The following is a 6,473-nucleotide window of genomic DNA, read 5'->3' as shown; positions in this document are numbered from 1 at the left end:
TGGCCTTGATCTTTGGCCACACCCCACTCTCCTATCATTAGTTTGTTGTTCACCCAGATGGAGTTCACCTGGAAAGAAGATGTGATGGAGGAGGGATGGGGGAGGAGCACTGAAGGGAGAGGAGTTTTGGAAGGAGGACTAACTGGGGTAAAAAATATACAGAGGGAGCACCGCCAGGAGGGAAGACGAGAAGGGGGAACAGTGTGGAGGAGCATAGAGAGGAGAGGGAAGAGTAATGGAGGAGAGATGGAAGGAATATGATCGGAGGGGGGAAGGATTTATAGAAAAGCAAGTAATCTCATGGCTTAACGGTTTAATTTTTTATTTGGTGTTATTTCTACTAATCACAACTATTAATAACAATGCGGTTAGCACAAGTCTGGTCCATGGTAGAAAGCTGATACACAATAGTTGGTATTTTCTTTTAAATTGATGCAATGACTTGTCTACACACTGAATTGCTCATTCGTTGGTTCATCCATTTGTCACACTGTGCTGGATGATGCTGGGGACACGGTGGTGACTGAGACAGCCCAGGTCCTGCCTTCAGGGGGGTTCACCATCCAGTGGAGGAGACAGACCTGTTCCCTGTGAGTGATGACCCAGAGTGGGGAGGGCTGGAATGGGAGAGCCCAAGAGGGTGGGGCAGCCTAGAGGGAGCCTGGGGGTCTGTGGGGCAGCTCTTCTGAGCTGACTTTTTTTTTTTTTTTAATATGTATTTATTTATTTTGGCTGCACCAGGTGTTAGTTGCGTTATGCGCGATCTTCGTCGCGGTAGGCGGATCTTTAGTTGAGGCATGCGGGATCTAGTTCCCTGACCAGGGATCGAACCTGTGCCCCCTGCATTGGGAGCGCGGAGTCTTAACCACTGGACCACCAGGGAAGTCCCTGAGCTGACTTCTTAAGGTTCACCTTGGCCCTGAGGTTGTAGACAGAGGGAACCTCTCTCCTCCTTTGACCCCTGCCCTTCAGCTCCCTAGCTCCCCATTGTCACTCAGATTTTTGGCCCTACAGCTGAAGGCAAGCGATCAGAGCATGCACTTAGACAAGTTCTCTTTACACCTTGGTCACGCTTGGAGTTACACGCCATAGTTAGAGATTTTCCTGAGCCCCATAAAAACAGGGTGGTATTTAGCAGCCAATTTAGGCTAGTACCCAGAGCTTACGCTCCAAGTCTTCCCAATTTATATCAATTAGTCCATCTGCTGGTCGGTTCCAGAGTTGCACCTCTTTAGTTTGAAAAAGCTAAATGAACTTCAGTCAATGAGGATCTCCAAATGAGCCAGAACACCTCCGAGGCATAATCCAAGCCAATACTATGGGGGAATATCTCTTAGACTCCATCCTGAATGCTTCTCCTAAAACTGACTGGTCTAAAATCCAGGAGTGTAGACAACAGAGACCCAAATCCATCTGCAATGATAGAGCCAGTCCAGGAAATGTAGGGAAAGGCCTGGTCCTTGACAATCACACTGCTTCTATCGTGGCCACGAGTTTTGTCAACATTCTGAGACCAAAAATTAGAGACGTGATGAAAAACATCATGTTAGCTGGAGAAATGCCTTGATTCCAGAACTCCAAGAGAGCCCAACATGAGAATGCAGGAAAAAAAAAAAAATCCACACAATCCAGTTTAAGACCCTGCTACTTAAACAATGGGAGAAAAAAAAAAAAGGTCCATCCTTTCAGGGCCATCACAAAACACTAAACCAAATCTTGATAGAGACAGCTATAGGTACTGTAAAGAAAAGGGACATTGGATTTGAGACTGTCCAGCTTTAAAATACAGAACGGAATTGGATTCAGTCTCCTCAGGGACTCCCAGCAGATTTTTTCCTCTGTGTCCATAAACACCCTTCAACCCACAGAGAGAAATAACCATTCTTATTAATGGATGTGCTAGCCCCGGCTTTGTAGATACAGGGGCCACCTCACCCCCTTAAGTATCTCATAGTCCCCCCACCCCTTACCCTCCCTCGGTGCCCAGCAATGATTTTTAAATTTATTTATTTGATTTATTTATTCATGGCTGCGTTGGGTCTTCGTTGCTTCTTTAGTGGCTTGCTTCTTGGGGGCTACTCTTCGTTGCGGTGTGCAGGCTTCTCACTGCAGTGGCTTCTCTTGTTGCGGAGCACGGGCTCTAGGCGCGCGGGCTTCAGTAGTTGTGGCGCATGGGCTTCATTGCTCCGCGGCATGTGGGATCTTCCCGGACCAGGGCTTGAACCCGTGTCCCCTGCATTGGCAGGCAGATGCTTAACCACTGCGCCACCAGAAAAGCCCCCTGCCCAGCAATGATTGCCATGAGATGCCACAATTTGCCACACCGTTGTCTAAGCCACTCTCCGTCCGTCTCGTTAGGCCCCTTACTACCCAGCACAGTTTCTTACTCAGATTATTCCAATAAGTCTTTCAGGAAGGGATATTTTATCAGTTGGGAACATTAACATTTCATGTTCACAAGAGAGCCTATTTTTCCCAGTCCCTGACTGCCACTGTCCATCTTAGATCACTAATCTCCCTCACCCCTCAGAAAAAAACCCATCAACCTCTCCCTGAGGCCCACAGAGTCAAGATATGCTGACCCCAACTCCTGATTCTCTTTGGGCCTCCAACTCAGCAAACATAGGGTGCATCTCAGAGGCTGAGCCTCTTAAAGTGGAAATAGATTTTTTTCATGTCCCTCCTGAAACCACCTTCACACGCTCTGACACACTCAACCCATCATTCAAGGCCTCCTCATACCCACCTCCAGCCCCTGCAACACTCCCATCTTGACTGTCAAGAACCCCAATGTTGGAAATTCCCTGGCGGTCCAGTGGTTAGGACTCTGTGCTTTTACTGCCGAGGGCCTGGGTTCAATCCCTGGTCGGGGAACCAAGAAGAACCCCAATGTTTCCATTGGGATACTGGCTAGTTCGAGACCTCTAGGCCATAAATAAAATAGTCAAACCTTGGTTCCCGAGAGCTCCCGATCCATACACCTTCCTGGCCAGCCTCTATTCCTTCCAACACCCCCCAATTCACAGTCTCTCTTTGTTTTCACCTGGGAACGTCAACAATATACACGGACAGGTATGTCTCAAGGACTCACTGAAGCTCCTATTTACTTTTCTCAGACGCTGAGTGTAAATTTGAAGGATTTGGTTTTCCCTTGCAGTTCCTCTCTAATCCAAAACGTGGATCATCTTCTTGTCTGTTCTGTTCATTTCAACAGCTCACTCACTGCCACTCAATATCTACCCCGTGCCCTTGCCCATAGGGACGCAAGATATCTGGGGACAAATTACAACTATGTAAGCCACAAGTACACTATTTAGTACATGACCTTGCACCTGAAGGTAAAACCTTATCCACAGAACGCATTTATCCCATCATTAATTTCATCTTCACCCAAGACTGAAATGCAACTCCAGTGGTTTCTGGGTCTGTTACGGGTTGAATTGTGTCCCCCAAAATATATGTGAAAGTCTTATCCCCCAGTATCGGAGAATGTGACCTGATTTGGAAAATAGGATCGTTGCAGATGGATTGAGCATTGTCCCACATACTCCCTTCCAAGACCCCTCCCAACTCAGTGCTCCATTGTTACAGGAAGTTCTCCCTGCCCCCACCATCTATGAATCAGGATTCATGTGCTCCTTTTATTCAATACAACTTCCCTAATGGCCCCTTCATGGGACTCAGTTTCTGTAATCACTGAACTTTAAATGACGCCATAACAACCATAATGGCAGGAACCACCTCCTCATTGAACTCGCCTGGGTTTTCCAGCTATCACAATATTACTAATCCCGAGTCAACAGATGTCACTGACAATGTCTCTTGGTGTCAGTGGCATCGCGCCTCTTGTGACTCATCTCATGGTCCCAGTCCTGTCCCTGCATCTTCTCCTTGGTTTTCCACCTTTAATCAACATTTGTTTTCTGACCACTCAAATACATAAGGCAATTATTTCCACGAGTCTTGGATTGCCCCCCAATGATTCGTAATTTACACGTGGCGACTTCGCAGCCCTTATCAGCGTTTCAATTTCCCTTCATTCTATCAATACCTCAGAATTTACTCTTTCTCCTGTCAAACCCCCAACTCCTCACAAACGTGAGAGATCCGCCAAATCCTGTGGAGGCTGAAAATCATGCAGACACAAGATCCAGGATGTCTGTAATCTCCTTTTTCATCAGGACCCAAAGAAACCTTGGGATAAGAAACCAAATGCTTGGGAGTAAACTCCAAGGATTTCATCTGGCCTCTGACCATGTTTGGACAACTCTTCAGGGGTTTCCAGGGAAGGGACTTGTGTGCTGCGGTTGGAAGTAACCCCAGGAACTTCCTGGAACCAGGAAGTTCCAGGTTCATCCCCAGGAACTCTGCAGACATCATCGTCATCAACATCAAAAGGCCAACAAGGAAATCCACAAAATTGCTACCGCTGTTCTGACTCCACCAACCAAGGATCTCTCTTCACCTCCTTCTTGGAACCCTCTCAAATGGCTGCCCTCTGGTCTCAAATCTTGATTTTACTCCCTTATTCAACCATGAATAATTCTCTTTTTGTCTTCCTAGGAATACCCATCTTCAAATGGCCAGAACCCTAAGTCAGCTCCAGATCCAACATTTTACACAGCAAATGGTTCAGCTGGTCTTGCACAAACAGCAGAGATGAAAACCAATCCTGACATCACCCCAGATACTTACTACTAAGAAAATCTTGTTTGAGAGAGAGTTTTCCATGTCCCCTTTCATCAGCCTGATCATCTCCCCATTGTTGGTAAATTAAGGTAATGTAAGGACAGTCTACATCTGTCTTAAACAAGAGGCAGGGGGGACATCCCTGGTGGTCCAGTGGGTAAGACTCCATGCTCCCAATGCAGGGGGCCCGGGTTCGATCCCTGGTCAGGGAACTAGATCCCGCATGCATGCCACGACTAAGATCCCGCGTGCGGCAACTAAGACCCGGCGCAGCCAAAATAAATAAGTAAATAATAATAATAATAATATAATAAAACAAGAGGGGGATTAAATAAAGTTTATCTCTACTAAAACCCAGACTCATTTTTTCTCCTTGGGACTCACTAGATTATTTTTAACTTATTTATCAGACCCTTCTGTGGCTCTTTATACATGGAAGGCACTGCTCCAAGCACTTGACAAACATCTCCCTTAATCCTCATAACAACTCTATGAGGTAGACAGTATTACAACTCCGATTATATAGCTAAGGAAATTGAGGCACAGAGAGGTTAAGCACGTTTCCCAAGGTCACACAGCTAGAAAGTGGCAGAGCTAGGGCTCACCCCAGGCAGTCTGGTTCTGGAGTCTTTGCTCTCAGTCACCAACATTGTCTCTCCAGTTCAGGACCAGAAGGTAACCTGGGATCATAAAAGAGGGAGGGTCTTACATGATCTTCCGGGCCCTGGCTTTTAGGGAGTCAAGGTCTGTCTGAGAAATGGGTATGAATTTTGAAGCTGAATCTTGAAGGTTGTAGGGACGCACACTCGGCGTAGTGACACTGGCTGGCCGCCTGAGGGGGCGCCAGCCCCGCTCGCGGAGCCAGGGGAGGGAGGAGAGAACCTTGGAAACGAACGTCAGGCTCAGACTCTTATGAACCACAGAACGTTGAGAACAGAGCATCTTAGAAGGCTGAGAACAAAGCCTCTTAGAACGTAGAACAAAGGCCCCTGGAATCGTAGAATGGTGAGCGCAAAGCCTCACAGCATCGGGGAGACAAAAGACGCTTAGATTCTGTTCGGGTGGAATCATAGGATCTTACAGCCAGGGTCTTATAATTCCAGAATTTGGGACATGACCGATCTTAAACTCTTAGACGTAAGACTGGCTACCGAATTTGAAAGGCCCAGTGCAAAATGAAAATGCGAGGTCCCTTTTCAAAAAAATAAGAATTTCAAGACAGTAACAGCAGAATATTAAACCAAGCTCGGGGCCCTTCTAAGCCGGTCGTATGCCCGTGAAGCCGGCCTCGCTTAGAAGCACAATTTTATGGGAGGATTACCAATTTTTAGTGGTCTGGCCCTCTAGTTTTACAGCTGAATGTCTGGGAAGGCTTCCTGGAAGAGCAGGCAAAATCAGCACTCGACTCTCAAACCCTTTCCGCCCCCCCGCTCAGCCTCAGAAGCTGAAGGTTACGAGGGGTGGGGGGAGAGGAGCAGCTGCCAAAATGTCACGGGGACAGATTCTCTATTTATAGATCACCCCTGCCCCTCTCGCGGGACAGTCCAATGGTAGCCAGACCTCTCCTGCAAGGGGGCGGAACCAGCTGCGGGGGAGACAAGGACCAATGACATCGGGGCAAGGGCAGACTTGTTTCATTCTGACGCGTGGGGGCATGGCCAGGGCCCAAAGGGAGGTGAGAAGGGGGGCGTGGCGAAGAGGCCAGTAAGCAGAGCGAGTAGGGAGCTGCGAGCATGCGTCGCGTTGGGGGGCGCGGGTGCAGAGCCGAGCATCTTCGTAAGGAA

Source organism: Eubalaena glacialis, chromosome 18, assembly GCF_028564815.1.
Source record: "Eubalaena glacialis isolate mEubGla1 chromosome 18, mEubGla1.1.hap2.+ XY, whole genome shotgun sequence".
Classification (NCBI taxonomy): Eukaryota; Metazoa; Chordata; class Mammalia; order Artiodactyla; family Balaenidae; genus Eubalaena; species Eubalaena glacialis.
Note: the sequence above shows the minus strand (reverse complement) of the source record.